The 20,483-nt window shown below is 32.1% G+C and overlaps 1 long non-coding RNA gene across 2 annotated transcripts in view; it reads left to right on the top strand.

The window, feature by feature from the left end:
* Window positions 1-17,126, top strand: part of LOC112648252 (uncharacterized) — a 236,473-nt gene extending 219,347 nt beyond the window's left edge. For both annotated transcript variants that reach the window (XR_007412070.1, XR_007412069.1), the window contains one exon: window positions 16,895-17,126. This is a non-coding gene — a long non-coding RNA (uncharacterized LOC112648252). The remainder of the gene's footprint in view (window positions 1-16,894) is intronic.
* Window positions 17,127-20,483: the final 3,357 nt, after the last annotated feature.

Raw genomic sequence — 20,483 nt, 5'->3', positions numbered from 1 at the left:
ATGTTTGGGAGCATGGTTGATATGGGAAATCTCTACCTTCCTCTCAATTTTGCTGTGAACCTATCAACCAGTCTAAAAAATAACGGCTTAAAGATGATTGTCAATATCAAGTGGTGATGAGGATGTAGAGTCTAACTCTCATATACTCCTGTTGGAACAAAATTTTACAGACACATTAGAAATCCATTTAAAGTTAAACATGCATTTATCACATAACTCAGCAATCCATTTTTAGATATTTATCTAACTGAATTGAAAAAGTATGTACTTTGAAGTTTATAGAAACTCTATTTATCATCACAGAAAAACTGGAAACAATCTGAACGTCCTTCAACAGGTAAATGCATAAACATTTTGTGTACATCTTTGCAGTGGAGTACCACTCAGTGATAAAAAGAAATGTACTAAGACTCACGTAGCATGCATGAATCTTAAGCACATTTTGCATTTTGCTAATTGAAAGAAGTCAGATGAAAAAATAAGCTACGTATCATGTGTTTTTGTTTCTAGCTTAAGTAGCATTCTGTAAAGGATGAAACTATAAGAACTGTATCATCTGTTGCCAGTGATTTGGGGCAGGAGAATTTATTGTCTACAAGGGACACCATGAGGACATTTTGGGGATAAAGGAATCAATTTCTGTAGTACTGTGATAGTATATGAATGACTATATGTATTTGCATAAATCTATAGAACTGTACACCACAAATGATAAATTTTATATATTTTTAAAGATTACTTCTTTATTTTAGGGAGAGAGAGAGAGTAGGAGGGGGAGGGGGAGAGAGAAACTTAAGCATATTTTGTCCTGAACAACCAATTCAAGGCTCTATCTCACGACCCTAAGATCATGACTAGATCTGAAATCAAGAGTTAGATGCTTAACCAGCTGTGCCACCGATACACCCCAACAAATGATAAATTTTACAGTATTAAAGTCAAAAGAAAAGATCAAGATTTTGGAAGAATTCAAGATGGAATGCAGATTGTGACAACTCTGATAGTACTACAAATTAGTAAAATAAATGTACTGAAGTACATAAGAAAGGAGCTGATCTAATAAACTTTGGGAAACAATTTGTTTTGATTTTTTCTAAAATTAAAATAAGTAAAAAAATAAAAATATATTCATACTATTCATATATTTATAAATAAGTATATTGTACTATTTATAACATATATAGTATATATTTATTATAAATTTATATATAAATAATATAAAATATTTTTCTTTTTTTCTTTGAATCATAGGTATTCTATAAGTGTGTTGCTTACTTTCTAAGCAATAGATCAATGGCAGTTACCTTTTTTTAAATTGATTTCTAGCCTAAATCCATTGTAGTATATCAAATGATGAATATATGCAATTAAAAAATATATATATTGAGCTTTGCTTTAGAAAACAATATGTGGTAAATTTTTCTGAAAACTCTAGACACACTTGAAGCACAAGCTTATTTTATCCTTGTTGGATGTAATATCTATATATGTCAGTTAGGTCAAGCTTGTTATTTGGTATTGTTCAAACATCCTATACTTTGTTTCTATGTATGTAATACTTCTTTTTTCTTCTTAATTCTTTTAAGATTTTCTCTTTGTTACTGATTTTGAGGAATTTGACTTTCAGCATAGTTTTGTGTGTGTGTGTGTGTGTGTGTGTGTGTGACGTGTAATTTTGTGCTTGGTTTCATTGAGTTTATTAAATATGCAGGTGTATAGTTTTCATTATGTCTGGATAAATTTGACCATATACAGGTAATTTTCTCTCTCTTCCTCCTCTCCTCTCATTTGTGGACTCCAATTATGCATATAGTAGTACATTGGAAGTTCTTTCCCAGCTCACTGATACTTTGTTTATCTTTATTCATTTTCCCCCTATTTTCCATTTTTTATAGTTTCTATTGTAATGTCTTCAAGTTCACTTAGCCTTTTATCTACAGTATTTACCTTCCATTAATCTCTTCATATATATCTATATATACATATATATACACACATACATTATATACACATACATATATTATCTCAGACATTATAGTTTTTATCTCTAGGAGCCTAATTTGAATCTTTTTCAAAAAGATATCTTACCTATTTCTGCTTAATTTTTAAACATATACAATACAATTATGTTGGCTGTTTCAGCGTTTCTGCTAATTTTAATTCAGGTGAATTTTGATTGATATTTCTTCTCACCATGAGTCATGTTTCCTTATATGCCTGGTACTTTTTTATTAGATGCTAGTTACTATTAATTTTACTTTTCTGGATGGTGGATATTTTTGAATTCCTCTATTTTGGAGCTTTCTTTTAGCACACAGTTAAGTTAGTTGTACACTGTTTAGTTTTAGTTATTTCTGGTCGTACTTTTAGAATGTTAAGTGGGACCAGAGTTGTGTTTAATTCATAGTTAATTACTTCCTGCCACTGAGGTCAGACCATCCTGTTTACCCTACATAACATGAATTATTCCAGGGTCACATGAATTACGAAGTTTTGTAGTCAGGCTGGTGAGAATAGGCACTATATCAAGCTTTGTGTTAATGTTACTGGTCTTCTAGTTCTTTTTGTCTTTCCTGGAATGTATATATTGTTCTTGACCATCTGCAGATATTGTTGAAATTCTCTCACTGGGCACCCTCAGTTCTCAGGTACTCTGTCTTGCAAAATATAGTTGCTTTCATTTTCCTGGATTTTCACTGACAATTTGCCTGGATTTGTCTGGATTCCACCTTGCTGTGCTACAGCCTACGCATTCTCTCAAGGCAGTAATCTGGGATAATCACAGGTATCACTTTGTTTTTCTTCTTGTCTCTCAGGAATCTCTGTCTTCTATTTCTTGATGTCTAGTGTCTTAAAAACTGTTTTTTTCTCCCTAAATGTTTGTTTTCTGTTTTGTTTTGTTTTGGTAGGGGGAGAGAAAGAAAAGCTCTGGTGGCAAGGTAATTTAATTATTGTTTCTCCATGTTGGCCAGAAGCAGAAACGCAGATAACTGGACTATTTTAATAGTTTCTAACTGACATAATACTTTTGGATCATCAGTACAATGTTTAACTTATTTTGGGACATATTAAAGCCACCTTTTAGGAACATGGCTTTTGTTTTTTATGTACTTAGGATGCTTTTGTCACTTGGAGATATATAATCCTTAATACCTGATAATTGTTAAAGGCATCCATGGAACTATTCCCAGATCCTTAGGTATATGCTGGCTTATATGGGAACCCTATGACTTTATATAATTAAATTTGATTTTATGGTCTTAATGTTTCTTTAATATTGACATTATATGTTATACTTTTCTATCATTCATAGCACCTAGCTCATTTTATATGTACATAGTATATGCTCTGTAAATAAACAGTTTATTTATTGTCAATGAAAAATAAAGATTAAGATTTATCATTAGACCAAATGACATAAGGGTGATTCTTCTTGCTTCAATTTTAAATTCTATGAAATTGCAAGATTTGTCACTCTGATAAAATATATACAATACTTTAAAAAAATTACAACCTTAAATAATATTTCAGAAATATGTAAATGAAAAATACCTCCTGGGGATTTCACAAAAGGATGGGAGGCCTTATACCATGTGACAAGCATACTTTATGATCTTGTCTTTCTCAGAGGAGAATATGAATCTAATTCTGAGCTTCTCAAGAGAAAAAAATATTGGCGTTTAATTAACACCATAAGGCAGACAAACATAGCTCAAGTGATCTTTATCTCTGATGTTTGCCTTGGATGCTTTCAGGAATAGAAAGCTTTCAACAATTTCATGCTTTTTGTAGTACCCCTTTAAGGTACCTTCAGGCATCATGCACATAAGCTACATGCATAATATGGCTTTATTTATGGGGACACTTGCTAGGGCTTGTAGGAAGCTGTTTTTCATATTATTATTCAAATATCAAAATGATTATACTGTGTTACTTATGTAAGCACCTCTGGGAGAATACATGTTTCTTCTATGAAAAATAAAGTTTAAGTCTTCCACATGAAAGATACTGCAGTAACTCTTCCAAAAGCCTTGATACAGTTGTGTAAGATTTTTAGGAACTAGCTGACCTGACTCTGCAGGTAATTGTTGACCTTTTGACTTTGTTACTTTGGTACCATAAAAATAAAGTCCTAAATTTAAAATCTTTACTACAATATAAGAAAAGCAACAATTGCTAATTTGACAGATATTCTAGGAAATATTTTTGATCAGTTGCTATGACCCAAGCTGTAATAAAAATCTGAGGGATAAAGCAGCCAACAAAACTTGAGATCAGGGGCACCTGGGTGGCTCAGTGATTAAGCATCTGCTCAGGTCATGACCCTGGGTCCTGGGATCAAGTTCCTCATCAGGCTCCCTGCAGGGAGCCTGCTTCTCCTTCTGCATATATCTCTGCCTCTCTCTCTTTGTGTCTCTCATGAATAAGTAAATAAAATCTTAAAAAAAAAAAAAAACCTTGAGATCATTTTAGTAGAACTCATGGGAGACAGAGTAAGCAGATAATTAAACTAACCTGAAAAATATCAGACAAAGATATATAGAGAATTTTTGAAAGAGTGACATTATGTAGAATGCTGGGTCTAATTTCAATTGTCTTATCATTGTATATATTTCTGATGATACGTTATTTAAAATAAAAACTAAATCACCAGAAGTGAAGTATAGAATGATAAAAGAAGAGTTTTTTTGTTTTTTGTTTTTTGTTTTTTGTTTTTTTTTTTTGGTAGACAAATATAATAGTACATTCAAAGACCCTAAAGTGATTCATTAGTTAGGAAAGGCTAATTTTACCATTATTTAACATATAGAAAATTACTTCTCAAGGTCCTTATTCAGCAGGGGTTGGCAACTTTTCTGCTTCATCAGGCCTATTAGGATCTCAAGCTTAAGCTTCACCTGAGTGAGATCCCACCATATTTTGGCTAAGCCATGCACAACACAACCAGACTTTTATGGTTGGTAAGACAAGGAAAGAAAGACTAGAGGATTGTATATAGGCTTTTCACTAACTTAGCCTGCAAGTGACATGCCTCTCATGCTTACACTGTATTGACCAGATCTTATCAAACATCCTGCTCAATTGAAAGAAGGGCCATAGATGTGAAACTTCCCATGATTAGAGTCAGAGAACTGCTAATATAGTAGTCCCCTCTTATCTATAGCCTTGCCTTCTGTGGTTTCAGTTACCTGTGATCATTCTGTCTGGTAGTAGATGATCCTCCTTCTGAAGAGTTGTCAGAAGGTCTATAGTAGCCTAATGGTGCACTGAGTGCTTACATCATTCACCTCTCTTCATCTCATCACTTAGGCATTTTATCATCACAAGAAGAAGGGTCCATACAGTGTAATAAAATATTTTGAGAAAGAGGGAGAGACCATACTCATGTAACTTTTATTACAGTATGCTGTTTTAATCATTCCATTTTATTATTATGTTGTTAGTCTCTTACTGTGCCTAACTTATAAATTAAACTTAATCGTAGGTATAACATGTGTAGAAAAAATATAGTATACATAGGTTTCCATACTATCTAGTTTCAGGCTTCCACTGGGAATCTTGGAATGTATCCCCTTCAGATAGGGGGAGACTATTCTATCGCTCCCAGGTAGGAAACAGCTTGCAAAATGTGCAGAACACAGTAAAGTGTACAGTGCCAGAATGTAGAAATAAGGAGAAAGTCTTGTGAGATGAGGTTAGAAATAGAGGTCCGGGTTTTTAAAGGATTTTCTAAGCCAACAGTAAGTTGTTTGGATTTTATTCAAGGTGCAATTGGATGCTATTGCATGCTTTACAATGGTCACATGATCTGATTTTCATCTTTAAAGGATCAGTATGTATGGGATATGGAAAATGAGTATTAGGTAAGAAAAAAAAAAAAAAAGGAGGAAGCCAGCAGGAGGCAATTGAAATCTTTTAGGAGATGGGTTGTTTTCAAAAGGAATAGTAAAGGTTGAGAGAAGTGAATTCATTTGTAATGTTTAAGAGGTAAAATTGACACAATCTCCTGATGGATTGGTTGTGGAAAGAAGGATAATGTTTAGATTTTTGTCTTGGGCAATGACATGATGTCTATTTACTGAGATGGGGGAAGATATATGTGGGGTACAAGCTTATAGTATATAAACCTAGAGCTGTCTTTTGAGTATGTATGATAGGTATATTAGAGGTCATTAAAGATAAATCGAATAGATGCTGCTTCCTGATTCAGGAGGTCACTGAGCATGTACATACAGATTTCGGAGTCTTCACCATATAGATATGGTTTTCAGCCATAGGAGAGAATTTATCTTACAGAGACCTGATGGGTGTTATGCAATAAGTTTATTGTTGATATGAGGCTAGAACAAAAGCAAGTGTCTGGATTCTTAGTCTTAACTTTTCTTCCATTGTTACATGTATTTTTCTGGAACAAACTACACATATTTTCATGGTGACAAACAACATGGTAAAGTTTCCAGGGAGTGAGTCTTAAAAATGGCCTGCCTTACTCTCTAATCAATAAGAAACTGTTTTTAAGACAGCTGCTATTTTCTGGTGCAGAATGCATCTCAACATTTCCTGGCTGAGTGGTTCTGGAGGCTGCTTCATGATTGCATTTTATGTTACTTATTGAAGGGCCCACAATTACTATGCCATCTTTCACAGCAAACCATGATTCTGTTGACCCTCCATTGGCAACGCATATGGACTAGAGAATGGGTTTTATGTCGGTGTCCAAATTATCTTGCTTAGTTTCTTTTTTTTTTTTTTAAGATTTTATTTATTTATTCATGAGAGAAACAGAGAGAGAGAGAGAGAGAGAGAGGCAGAGACACAGGCAGAGGGAGAAGCAGGCTCCATGCCAGGAGCCCGACACAGGACTCGATCCCGGGACTCCAGGATCGCGCCCTGGGCCAAAGGCAGGCTCTAAACCGCTGAGCCACCTAGGGATCCCCTCTTTCTTAGTTTCTTAAGGGAACTAACCAAGTACTTGTTTTAGAAAGTCTTTAGAATCTCTACTTATCCAAATCCTATTTTTCAGAGACAAACTTAAGTCTAAAGTTCAGTAAAACCTTTCTATGATGATACCTTTATGTCTCATTTTGATGTGAAACTATGTAAAGTTTAAATTATTAATTTAATATGCTTCATTTTTTTCTAGTAAATTATTACAATTGTAACTTCTGTTTTAGGGTTCCTCTTTGAATTTCCTAAAAAATCTAACCTAACTTAGAACACATAGGAGTTGTTCAGTGAATTCTGAGTTTTTTGCATAGTGTATGTGTGTGTGTGGGAGAGTTGTGTATGTGTGAGGGAGGGAGAGAGAGAGGGCAGATGTCGAAATGTTAATGAGTTCATTTTTGAAACAGGGTATATATTTTAAATTATTTTTCTAGTGTAAATATAATAAATGTATTTTTGAACAATTTGAAATATAGAAATATCCTAATAATTATATTTTAAATAGCTCTAAATAATTTGGAATTTCTTCATGGATCTGTAAATCATGCTATTATTTTTTTTTCATGCTATTATTAAATTGAATTTTATATTACCATTTTTAGATCAAAACTAGACAGATATTGACAATTTCAAATGGCTTTAATCTATTTAAATTTTCATATATTGATTTCCCATAATATATTTTGAACATGTTTTTTGTTTGTAAATGGTTCTCATGTGTGATTTTAATTGGCTGTTCAGCAATCCCTGATTTAAATATCAATTTAATCAACACTTCAATATTGTTCATCATTTGTTTCCTTTTTCGATTTTTAATAAATACCAAATTTGCTATTTCTGTACATTAATCTTTGCCTATATGTGTTTCTGTTATTTTTAGATAATACTGATAAGGAATAACTAATTTAAAGGATATCATCATCTCTAAGTTTCTTGATTCATCCTGACAAATAGATATCTTGAAATAGTGTATTAATTTACTCTTCCATTGGAAGGGGATTAAATAGCATTGGCAGACATTTTTCATATTGTATTAAGCATTTCCATTTGTTCCTGAAACATCTACACTATTTACTATTTTTTTTCTTTCTTAAACTTAAGAATTTCTCACTAATTCTTAAAATCTCTTATGAAAGATATTAACCTTTTCTCAATTATATTAAAATATTTCCAGATTGTTTCACTTATGCTTCAATTATTTTGTCAAATTTAAAGTACAAAATATGAGGTGGTAAAACATTAATATTTTCTTTAATTATCTTTTTGTTCTTAACATTTGTCAATCTTAAAATCAGTTTTTACCTGTAATTCAAGTGTTTATTTTCCATATGATTTTGTGATGTTTTTTACTCATTAATCTACTGCAGATTTATTTTCTAATATAATATAAGCTAAGACTCTAACTTGACTTTTTAACTGAACACTTTTCTTGACTTTTAAATTCTGTTTCTCAATCATAGGGAATGTTACCTTTATTGTATATTATGCTACACACACATAAATACACACATGTATGTTTTAGGAAAAAACACTTTTATTCTACATTAATTTTTTTATTATTGACATTTCATTTATTATGTCAAAAGAAAATTCAGAGGGCTTTACTTGATGCAGATATTTTATTGAACAGGAAAGAAACTGTGCACAAATAGGGATACTTTACACTTGAAACAGGTAAGAAGCTAAAAGGCATGATGTCACAGGATGGCGTATAAAGTGAAAATGAGGAAGTGTTTAACCTTTATAATCATTACTTGTTGCATGAGGTCTTCCAGATGGCAGGGAATAAGTGATATTCTTATGCCATTTTAGGAAGATGACTTAAATTTCAATTATGATTATCAGAACCATTTGCAAGACATAACTAAGTTATGTTTTGCTTATATTCATGAAATAAACTAGAATAAGTTTTGCTTTATGGGACTTAACTGGTTTTGTCTGCTTAGGGAATTTTCAGGTCTAATTTTTATTTTATTTTATTTTATTGCAATAATTATGACCCATTTGGTGTCCTAAATACTCACATTATTAGTGCTTAAAAATATTTTTGTATTTAGTTTTTAGAAAATTATAAAATCAATTCATCAAAATAAATCCAACATTTACCACTGCCATTCTTGTTCTGTTGCCTGAGATAACTGACTCTAAAACATATTAATCCTATAATTTTCGTGATGATCTATACATTTATTTTGAGAGACGGACTTAATTACAGTATAAATTATACTAAGGGTTTTGCAAAACATTTGTTTCACAGCATTGTTAAATATTTTAGCTGTTTATGGTACATAGACCAGCCCATTAAGACACTATATTATTAATTTTATACTTGTTTCTGTATATTATATTTTATTTTCTATAAATATAATTTAGAAATATTTGCAATTATGATCTGTCTCCTTTCACTAATTACTACCTTTAATAAATATTTTTATGTCTTATTGAATTTATCAAAATTTCTTGAAAGAGAATTTACAATAAATAGCTATCACAAATTTACTGAGAGTTCTAATATTGTAAAGTTACTTTTAAGTCTGGAATGATTTATATGTATTTTATTGCATTGTGAAGCATGCTTCCATTTTTATTTACAAGTATTTAAATACTATTTAGAATACTAATATGTCTTTGAAATCTATTGTATCATATTTCTCTTATTGACCCTTTTTGTGCAATATGCTTACAAAATTTCTCATAATTAAAGTATACATTTTCTAATATTAAATCACAATTCTGAGATAAAGATTCTTTCTTTAGAATTATTCAACTGATATATTCTTAAAATTACTAAATAAATATTTTATTTAAGATTTTTAGTATATTACAGAAAAAATGAAAACAAAAATGATCATTTTAATATAATTTTCAAAAATTATTTGGAAAGTTTAAGATTTTCTTACCTTCTTAAACAAATTATAGCTTCTGGAAATTATTTGCTATTCACCTTTCTTGTTCATGTGGTAATTTATTTTTATATTTTCCGGAAAATTTATGTATTTAAAAAAACATCAAATTTTCAGTAAGTGCATTATAAAGTTTTGGAGAACCCTTTTAAACTCCGTGTCTTAGATATTTTTCTTTTGTCTCACATTAAAGTATAATTTTGTATATTTTTATTTTAAATAAGAGGTTTTTAAAATTTAATTTACATAGTCTTTGTTTTAACTTTACATAATCATTCGCTATTTTATTTTTCCTGTGAATGGTTTTCCTTATGTGGCTATTATTTTCCAAGCTGCCTGGTGTAAAGATATATTTCAGTACTTTTTCTGTTTTTAATAATGAAAACATGTGAAGCTATAAATGTACTTTGGCAAAACCCTATACATTTTGATCTATGTTTATCTTCAGTTTTGTTTAACATTTAAAAATTAGTAATATTTATTATGCATTTTATTTGGATTATGTTCTAGGTTTTGTTGTGTGTGCTCAATGTATTTTAATCAGTCAATAATCCCATTTTAGAGATGATAAGAGAATTTAGATGAAGAAAAGTTGCATAACTCTGCCAAGTGATATTCCTGGAATTTTAAACTAAGCAGTTTACATGTACTTACCCAGAATTCTCTCTTTTAGAAAAAGACCAGTCACCCAGAAGTAATTGTTACTTTGTTTATTTGTTTGTCCATTAGTTATTTGTTTGTTTATTGCAAATTAAACAGAATTTAAAATGAATGCATTTTAAGCATGCTGTTTGATGAGTTCCGACAAATGCATAAATAAGTGTAACCACAGACCCAACCAACCATGATGGAAATACAGAAGTTTCTGTCAACCCAGATGGAACACTTGGACACTTTTCTGGCAATTCACACCCCTCAAACACTGTGCTGATTTTTATCAGCATAGAATTTTATCTGTTCTAAGACTTCACATAACTGAGTATTTTTTATATGCCTGGCTTCCTTAGCCGAACTTAAAAACTGACATTCCTACATTTGGTTGCATTTAGCTGCAGTTCTTTATTTTTAACTTCTGAACTTCAGCTAAAAGCATTCTGTTTTAGGACATAAGTTTTTATTTTTGGGGGGTAACTATCTAAGAGCAAAATTGCTACATTACAGGTCTGTTTTTAACTTTATAAAAATACCTGATTTCCAAAGTGATTGCTGTACTTGTAACTTGCACCGAAAAATTATGAGATTTCAGTTGTTGTTCTTCAACAGTATTTGGTAATGAAATTTCAGTATTCATATTAGTGGTTGTGAAGTGGTATTTCATATTTTGAATTTGCTATTTTCCAATATCTAATGACGGCAATCACTTTTAGATTGCCTTGTTGGTTATTATTTTGTTTTAGTTTGTGAAGTCATAAGTGTTTTGTGTGTTTGGATTGTTACCTTTTTATTAATTTGTAGAGGTTATCAATATATTTTGATAAAGTTCATCGGATATATTTAGGGAGGTATTTTTTCCTCAATCTGGCTTATAGATTTTTTTTTCTTTAATGATTTATTCGGAAGACCAGTTGTATTTAGTTATAATATAGTTTAGTCTATTGTTTTTTCTTGTCATTTTTTGTCTTATTTAAAAAATCCATTTAATCCAGAGTTACTTAATATTTTCCTCTACTTTATTTCTTTTTTAAAATTTTAATTTTTTTTAATTTTTAATTTTAATTTGTTTCATTTCATTTCTTAAAGATTTTATTTATTCATTCATGAGAGACACACAGAGAGAGACAGAGACATAGTCAGAGGGAGAAGCAGGCTCCCCAAAGGGAGCCTGATGCAGGACTTGATCCGAGGACCCCAGGATTGTGACTTGAGCCAAAGGCAGATGCTCAACCATTAAGTCACCAGGTGCCCCTATTTCTTATACTTTAGCTTTTATTTGTGTATGTCAGCCAGAATGTTGAGGGGATTTGTTTTTTGTTTTTGTTTTTGCTTTTTTCCTTTCAATCAGATACTCCGTTTTTCCAGCATCCTGTGTTAAAACTTTGTTTTTCTCTCCAGGTACTTGCCTTGATACCTTTGTTAAAAAATTAACAAAGCTTAGTCAAATAAAGACATGGATTAGTTTGCAAATGTTTGTTGAGATTAATTGTATTCATGAAGCTTATTGGTGTTAAATATAATTTTCTTATACTTAACAGATTTTTGCTAATACTTCCACTTTCATTTCTAATTTTGAAAGTCTTTATTTTCTCTCTTCTATTCTTTATCATCCTTCCTGGTTTTATCAACTTTCTTAATATATATGAAAATTACTTGGCTTTTGTTGCTTTTCCTATTGTCTTTCCATTTTTGGTTACATGGATTTTTTCTCTTATTTTTATTATTTATCATTTTCTACTTTAGGTTTATTGTGCAAAATTTTCTAGTTTTTCTTTTTTTTTTTAATTTTCTAGTTTTTCAAGTTGGAAGCTTAGATCATTAATTGTAGAACTTCCTAATAAAAGCATTTTAAAATAGAAATTTCTTATAACTGCTTTAGCTGCATTGCTCAAATGATTTATATATATATATATATATATATAATTTTTTTAAAAATTTTTGCCCTATTTCCCTTAATAGGATTCAAATACAGTGTTGTGTAGAAATTGCTTCCTTCAGTTTTAAATGGAAAATATTCATTCTTTTACCAAGTATATTACCCTTGGATATTATTTAACCAACTTTGTGGAGTTTCACTTTATTTATTCATGTCCTTGTACTTAGCAAAGACTCAAGGGTACCACGTAGTGATTTTTGGAGGTCTTTCTTTGAGTAGTCCATCCTTTCTGTATTTCTTCTCCACAACTTGCAACTGCCTTAGCCTCCTTGAACTCCGAATCCATCTCCTCAACTCAGCAGTCACAAGGTTCATTGTGAGTCCTTCTTCCTTTTGGAAATGGGAGTTCCTCCATGGTTTGAAAATTTCCTCCACAGAGAAAGCCGAGGTGACTACTGAGCTCACCACATTTTTTTTCCTCCATCCATGATCTCAGTGCTATGTTGTATACTGTCCAGTACTTAAAATAATTTCATACATTTTGTCCATTTCTCCAGTTGTTTATATTTGAGTAGTCAAGGCTAGTACTTCTGACTGTCATGTCTATAAATCTTTTCATTCTTTTTTAATTACATATTAAATTATTTCTACACTGAATATTGATTGCACTTACTTTATATGTCCAATGTCGATAGATGTATTTTGGAGGCTTCATAAACATTGTGAGTTTCTCAGTCTTCTTCCACTTTAGACAGTTAAATATATATAGTTGATAAATAAATTGGTATGGAAAATTGTGTGATTATTCTGTATGAAAGGTATATATACTGTGAATAAACTTTATTACTCTTTGAAGGAACTTGCCTTAATTTTACTTTGTCTAAAAAATAACGTTCCCACTTTATCCTTATAATCTTCTTCAGTACTGCCCAATGAATATTATTCATTTAATTTATTTTTATTCATTCTGTCATCTCTTTAAAAATGTTTCTTCTTAGTGTTAATTTTTCCTCCAATTTCATACTTGGTATTTTTATAAGTAGATTTTAATTAATTTACATTTATTTTGATAATTAGTCTATTTGATCTTTTTTTGTGATTATATTCCTAAATATTCTGTTTATTTATAATCTATTACTCTTTTGCGATATTTGGTCAGCTTTTACATTCTCTATATATATTTATGTATTTTTTAAATTAATTCTTAGCCATTAAAAATGATAAAGTAGATACTACTAACATATTAATTTACTAAAGCTTTATGGATTTAAATAACACAAAAACCTGGAAATGATATGAGGTTTATTAAATCCCAAAGCCCATTCTCTTAAGCAGTATATTAAACTTTCTTGTCAGTGGTCTCCTGTCTCATTTTTATTGATCATCTTTGCATTCATTTCATTTTCTTTCCATATAGGTTTCTGTACCTTAATCCATTCTGTCCATGAGATTTTATTCTCTAATTAATATCTTTATATAATATGTGCTGTTACGGAAACAAACCTCAAAAATTTTCTTTGATAATTTAAAAAAATATAAATATGCTTTTATTTTGAGGTTTCAGAATGGATATTTTTCTCCTTAACAGAGAGCTATTTGTAGGGAACTTTAAAGAGGTATAAGTCATGATAAGTTCTCTAAGAATTTATTTATAGTCTAGTAATTTGTTTCTTAGTGTCTTCTCACCTTATACCCAATATCTAAAAACAATAGCTAGAAACATAATTAGGACATATTTAGGACTCAGTATTTTTTTGGATAAATATACAAAATTAGAAAAAATACACATCTTATGTCTGTCAATATATAGAATGTGTGAACGCCTTTTTTTTTTTTTTTAATGTCACGTTGTCCATTTTGTTTCTGCTTAAACTTTCTCTTAGAGTCATAGTAGGTCAAATTGATAGTATCAAACGTCCATTCAACTGGAGTATCTGATGGTTTGAGGGACTTAAATACATGGCCTCATGCTTTAACCCTTTGTATAGTAAGCAAAAACTACAGATCTAATTATGCTGGGCTATGAGCACTCTTCCTTCCCTCTTCATTGCCATTGAAGTGGCCATGTTTTATGTCTGCCTACTCATTAATCTGCCCATCTTCCATAAATCAGTAGCAGCCATGTCTTCTACATGGATTTGAGTTAGCCTCACCATGCTCCTGTCCCTACCAGAGAAACACAGTCCTGCCCAATCTAGCTGAATAGTTTCAAGGATGAGAACACTAACCATTCAGGACAGAAGCCTCCACAGGCTTGTGCTCCACCTACTTGAAAAATATTATGCTTTCTCAGATGTTGTCAACATGATAATATGACCTTGAAACTACCAGTGACATTCTTTAGAGAAAGCCTGCATTTAGAGAAAGCCTGCATGGGAATGAAATGAACATACTGGACTGTAATTCTGAGAGAGAGAAGTGGGCCAGAAAGAGAGAGAGACCCTAAACAATAAACATCCTGGAAGTTAGAATCGTCTCTGGATAAATTAATTCTGTCAGGTGGAGGGGGTCGGGGTGGCATTTCTATAAATGACCAGATAGTAAATATTTTAGGTATTGAGAGCCAGATAGTGCCTTCTCAAATCCTGAGTTCAGCTATTATAGTGTAAAAACACTAACAGTCAATACATAAAGGAATGATTGTGACTTTGTGCCAGTAAAACTTCATTTATAAAAATAGTGACTGTAGGCCGTAGTTTGCTGATCCTTGCTATAAAATAATAAATTGTCTTTTTCTTTAGTGAGGATTGGACATATTCCATTTGCCTCCATAAGATGTTTGACTTAGAGAAAAACTTTCAGTGTCTTTGTGGAAAGTGTACGTCCCGTGATGTATCCTTCCCAGGCACTCACTCTGCCTTTTCTGCCCTACTTCCTACTCTTTTTCAAATACATGTAGCAGTATTAAAATGGGCAGAAGATGAAAGTGATATTATGGTCTGGGAAGGGGACATTTAAATATGTCCATTAAAAAAAGCAGTGCCCTGGCAGTGGACAGAAGCTGCTTTGTTCTCTTACTGTTACATTTCCTGGTGTTTGGGAAAAGATACTGTCTCCCCATTTTGTTGCCAGGGGAATAGGCTGCTCTCCTCAAGGAAGTGAACAGCAGGAGAGCCACCTATTATTTTCTCAACCCAGCTCCATTGTCTTTATACTTAATGTCAAATCTCTTCAGATAATAGCAAAAGATTTTCTGTCAGTTGAATTTTTGGGGGTGGTGAGTTTTTAATGCTTTTCTGTCTTCTAACTTCAAAAGTGTTTTAGCAGGAAATGTAAAGTATCTGTAGTTAGAGTTGCTGGTCCAGTGCTGTTTTGGACCAGGATGTTGTTCAATATACTGAAATAAACACACTATACAGCTTTGGGGCATAGTTTTTAGTCTGAAGTTATGGAAAATAAAAGAGAGAGGAAAGGGCAGACTCTGGCAGTAATTAAACTTTCCCAGAAGCCTGTGGGTTCCTCAAACTCTCAGCAAACATATTAGAACGGATCTGATTCAGAAACAGGTGCCAGGCCCAGTAACTCAAGAGCATATGCATTATCTCCACCTGGGGAATGGAAATAAAAGAAGAAGCATTAATCAGAACTCTAATCAGTGAGGGATACAATAAGGTTGATCTCACCTTATTTAGTTAGAAAAGCTCACGTTGAGGCAATATCCAGGTAGTCACCATTTTCATACTGATTATATCAGGAAAAATGAGGGTAATGATTCAGATTTGGCAGCTGTGGTCTCTTGTAAGAGAAACTAATAAAGGGACACTAAATCTTGATATACTTATCACATTTGGGCTGTCAGGAGTATATAATCTTCTCTGAAGTTTCTTGGATTTGTTTAGTGCAGCATATTTCATCAGGAAAAAAAGTTCCCCTCGCCCCGCCTTTTAGAGGATTGCCTAAAAGAACAAACCTACATCTTTCCAAAAAAGCAACAAGTCGTTGCTTTATAAACAATATATTTATTATTAAGGGTCATAAAAAAACACTCAGACACATACAAATACACAGACCCATCATCTCCTCACTGCTAGATCCCAATTTAAGTTACTTGGGAACAAAGCAACTTCACATTTGAAAGACATATTTATATGTAAAAGTGTATGTTTTTAACCCATTAGCCATTATTACTTTTATTCTGAAATTACATTGAGAAAGACAAGTGAACAGATAACAAAGAATATATAATCTAAAATGCATTACAGAGATAAATGTGTGTGCAAGTGTGTGTGTGCCCACATATATGTTAAAAAAGTCATATATAAAGCTGAAGTTGATACAGACAAATATGACGAGTTTTACATTTTGCTGTGAATTGGCTCAGTTTACCAAGGAGTGGGCATGGCAGACCATGATGAGGAGTGCAGATAGTATTTACTGTCACCAGTGATGTGCTAGTGGAGTGATTGATTGGGCTGCCACCTTCTCAAGAATACAGAATGTAGTAACTAATTCCTAACAACACAGAATGTAGTAACTAATTGTACTTTTTATTGCATTGTCCTTTCCTCTGTTTCAGGACATCTTCTGAATGTGAATCCTCTCACTATGTAAGAGCTGTTATATTGCTACAAATGGTCTCTCTGGAGTAAATGTTTTCACCAGAAGTCCTAGACATTTTGTAATGCAGTCCTTCCAAAGTATCCATTGGTCCTTGGCTCTCTACCCCATCAAGCTTCTTTTGTAGGACTCTTTGTTTTGTACCATTTGAAGTGATAAATAAATAAACTGAAGTCATCTTTTCCTTAAAACTTATTTGTTTTCATTAGGACTTTTCTTTTCTTTGAGTTCTTTCCAATCCATATATTATTCTTTTTTTTTATTTATTTTTATTTTTTCCATATATTATTCTATGAAAGCCCTGCTTTTGAGGGCTCTTTTAAATATCTAAGATTTTTTTCTGCATTTATGTGTTAATGTGTGACTATTTTCACGAACATATATGTGTATTTTATGTATATTGTTTGAAAATAAATTCTTAAAGATATGGTCTTCAAAAGTTGGGAGGAATCTATCAAGTAATAATGCTAAAATGACCTTCTGAACAGAGTACGTAGAGTATGGGGAAAAGTACTAAGTAAACTTCACTTTGAGCTTTACCAATTCCCCACCAATAGCTTGGACAACAGAACTAAATATCTGAATCCAGGTTTTTACATCTGAAAATGGAGGACAGTATCTATGATATGTATGACACTAGATTATAATAAACAAATCAAATGAGATGAAAATTCTTCATAATATGTAATGAGTTATAAGAATTTGCCTGAAATAATAAATTTTGCTCACCATCTTCCTATTTTACACAAGTCCCAAGAATACTGTTAGAGTCCTGAGGAGTGTTGTTTGTTCATTTTTTGTTATTTTATTTTTTTCCTTTTTTTTTTACAAAATACAAAATACTCTTCGCAGATATCTACTTGCTTTCTCTAGGTCTCTGCACAAAGTTGTCCCAACTTATATCTAAGTTTTTCCTATATTCGCTACACTCCATTCACTTGTCATGCTTTATTTTCCTTCCTTTATTTTCCATCATTCAGATGATGATGTATTATATTACCTGTGTTTCTACATTTAGTCTCCCAAACTTGATTTTTGTTTATTATTGCCCTACATCTTTGTCTATAATAATGAATTTCATTAATAAACATTTAACAAATATATCTAGTAGATAAAATATATAATGATACATTCATAGTATAACAAAAAGTAATGATAATCCAAAAGGGTCACTGTAGTACAAAAATTAAAATTTTAGTTTTATTACTGTGGAAGAAAATCTAGTTTTATGCCCATTGGAGCCTACAAACATTCTTTAGCAAAGTGCTTGCTCCGGCAACATGCAGGGTTGCCTTAGATCCATAGATGTTTGACCTCTTTCCTTTAGTAGCAATGCATACTTATGTTCCTTCCAGAAGAACTCACAGTTTGAGAAAGATCTGTGAAATGTCTAAGGAAAATTTACCATATAGAGAGTAGCTGCTAAAAGAGTCATGCATATCCAATTATATATTTGTTTCAACCAGAAGGTAAGTCATAAGCATTAGTAGAGATATGTGTGAGTTTATAGTACTTTCAGTATATAAGCCATTCTTATGGCATCATATTCTCATATTGTTCTGTGGTTGTCAGTACCATCTCACCAGTGCCCAGATAAGAAAGAGAACTCAAACCATTGCTCTTATGGTGAATGAGTTATGTATCATTAATCTTTGTGCTCGGTCACTAAACTTTCTTTGTCTTGTTTAGCATTATTGTATCTGTAGAACTGGAAACTTTGTGTAAAAACACCACTGTGTATATTTTCGCTTCTTAAAGAATTTCACTGAGTTTCTTTTTGATAGTTTGCAATGTGGGAGAAAATAGGGAGGTCAACTATTTGTTCAAATTTAGGAAAGAAAGAGATACTGTGATTTTTCTTTCCATTTCTGACATGAATGGCCTAACAAGGCAGGCAAGTAAAGATCTTACCTAAAGTTAGGTATTAAGTAATTTCCAAAGAACACAATGAAGCATGGGAACAATGCATGCCTATCAATTGTTCTTGTTATCATTATTGTTGTTTTGGGTAGTGTGCATAGGTGGTTTGATTTTTATTAAATTATTACCCAACATATTTTTTTAATTAATTAATTAATTAATTAATTAATTAATTAATTAATTTATTTATGATAGTCATACAGAGAGAGAGAGAGAGGCAGAGACATAGGCAGAGGGAGAAGCAGGCTCCATGCACCGGGAGCCTGATGTGGGATTCGATCCCGGGTCTCCAGGATCGCGCCCTGGGCCAAAGGCAGGCGCCAAACCACTGCGCCACCCAGGGATCCCTATATTTTTGAAATGAGGATAAGGACCAATGGTGTCTGCTCTTTTCAAGAAAATGAGAATAAGGATAACATGGCATCCAGAGCAGTCAGAATGGCAGATGCTATGTGTATATGTGTGCACAGAGTGTCTGCTAAATATGTTTGGAATAGACTTTGTGAATATTATGGTAAAGATAGTTTTCTAGAGTTTAACTTGTAAATGAAGGCTTAAAAGAAAATAAGACTGTTCTTCTTGGGGGATAAATTTATCTTGTAATGTTGTATTTACTGGTGTAGGTAGAAAAGTAGCCGTGCAGACACACTTGTGGCTTCTGAAGTCTTAACACAAAATTGGTATCCTTTAGTCTCTGTCTCTCTCTCTCTTCTTTTAAAGATTCGTATTTATTTATTCATGAGAGACACACAGAGAGGGGCAGAGACACATGCAGAGGGAGAAGCAGGCTCCCTGTGGGGAAGCTGATGTGGGATTTGATCCCAGAACCCTGGGATCATGACCTGAGCCAAAGGCAGACACTCAACCACTGAGCCACCCAGGTGCCCTCCTTTAGTCTCTTTTATTTCAATAAGGTCTTTAGAAGTGTGCCTAGTAATGTCTAAAATGTACCATAGAAGACAGGGTCATTTTACCTCTTACACTGTCATCAGCTGTATTAACAAACTAATAAAGCAATAAGTACAATATTTATGTGTTATTTCAGTATTTGATATTTAGCATCTCCAACCACAGACTTTACCTCTAAAAATGCAGATTCTATTATTAGAGTAAGGACATAGTCAGGTATTAAATATTTTTAAAATGTTAGAATGCTAAATAATGTTAAGAACAATTAGTATTTATACATATTTAGGTAATTTGAATTTTATTTCATTCTTTATCACAATATTCCTAGGAGCCAGCACTCTTTTTTCTATGATGAGCATATCCTTCCTATTTGACAGCTAGAGAAACAGAGGCACACAGAAGGGAAAGAAAATTATACTGAGACTATGAAGAAGCTGAGCCAAACAGTAATATGAAAGTTTTACTCTATTTCATAGGCAAGATTGTTGTGTATGCTTACAACTCACCCAATTTTTTCCTACATTCTGAGCTGGCCTGCTACATTTTAAGGGATAGATTTGAGGAGGCTGTTGTTTTTAATACAATTTTGTTTTGTTTGATACTTACGTGTTTAATCATTATTGCTGCTGGCTATTGTTCCTTTTCATGTATTTTAATACTTTAATCAATGGGAATTTTATTGGTACTTGTACCCTGAGGCTATTGAAAGTGGAGGGTGC

The sequence above is a fragment of the Canis lupus genome, chromosome 7 (genome assembly GCF_003254725.2).
Source record: "Canis lupus dingo isolate Sandy chromosome 7, ASM325472v2, whole genome shotgun sequence".
NCBI lineage: Eukaryota > Metazoa > Chordata > Mammalia > Carnivora > Canidae > Canis > Canis lupus.
Note: the sequence above shows the minus strand (reverse complement) of the source record. Positions and strands in the feature narration are given on the sequence as shown.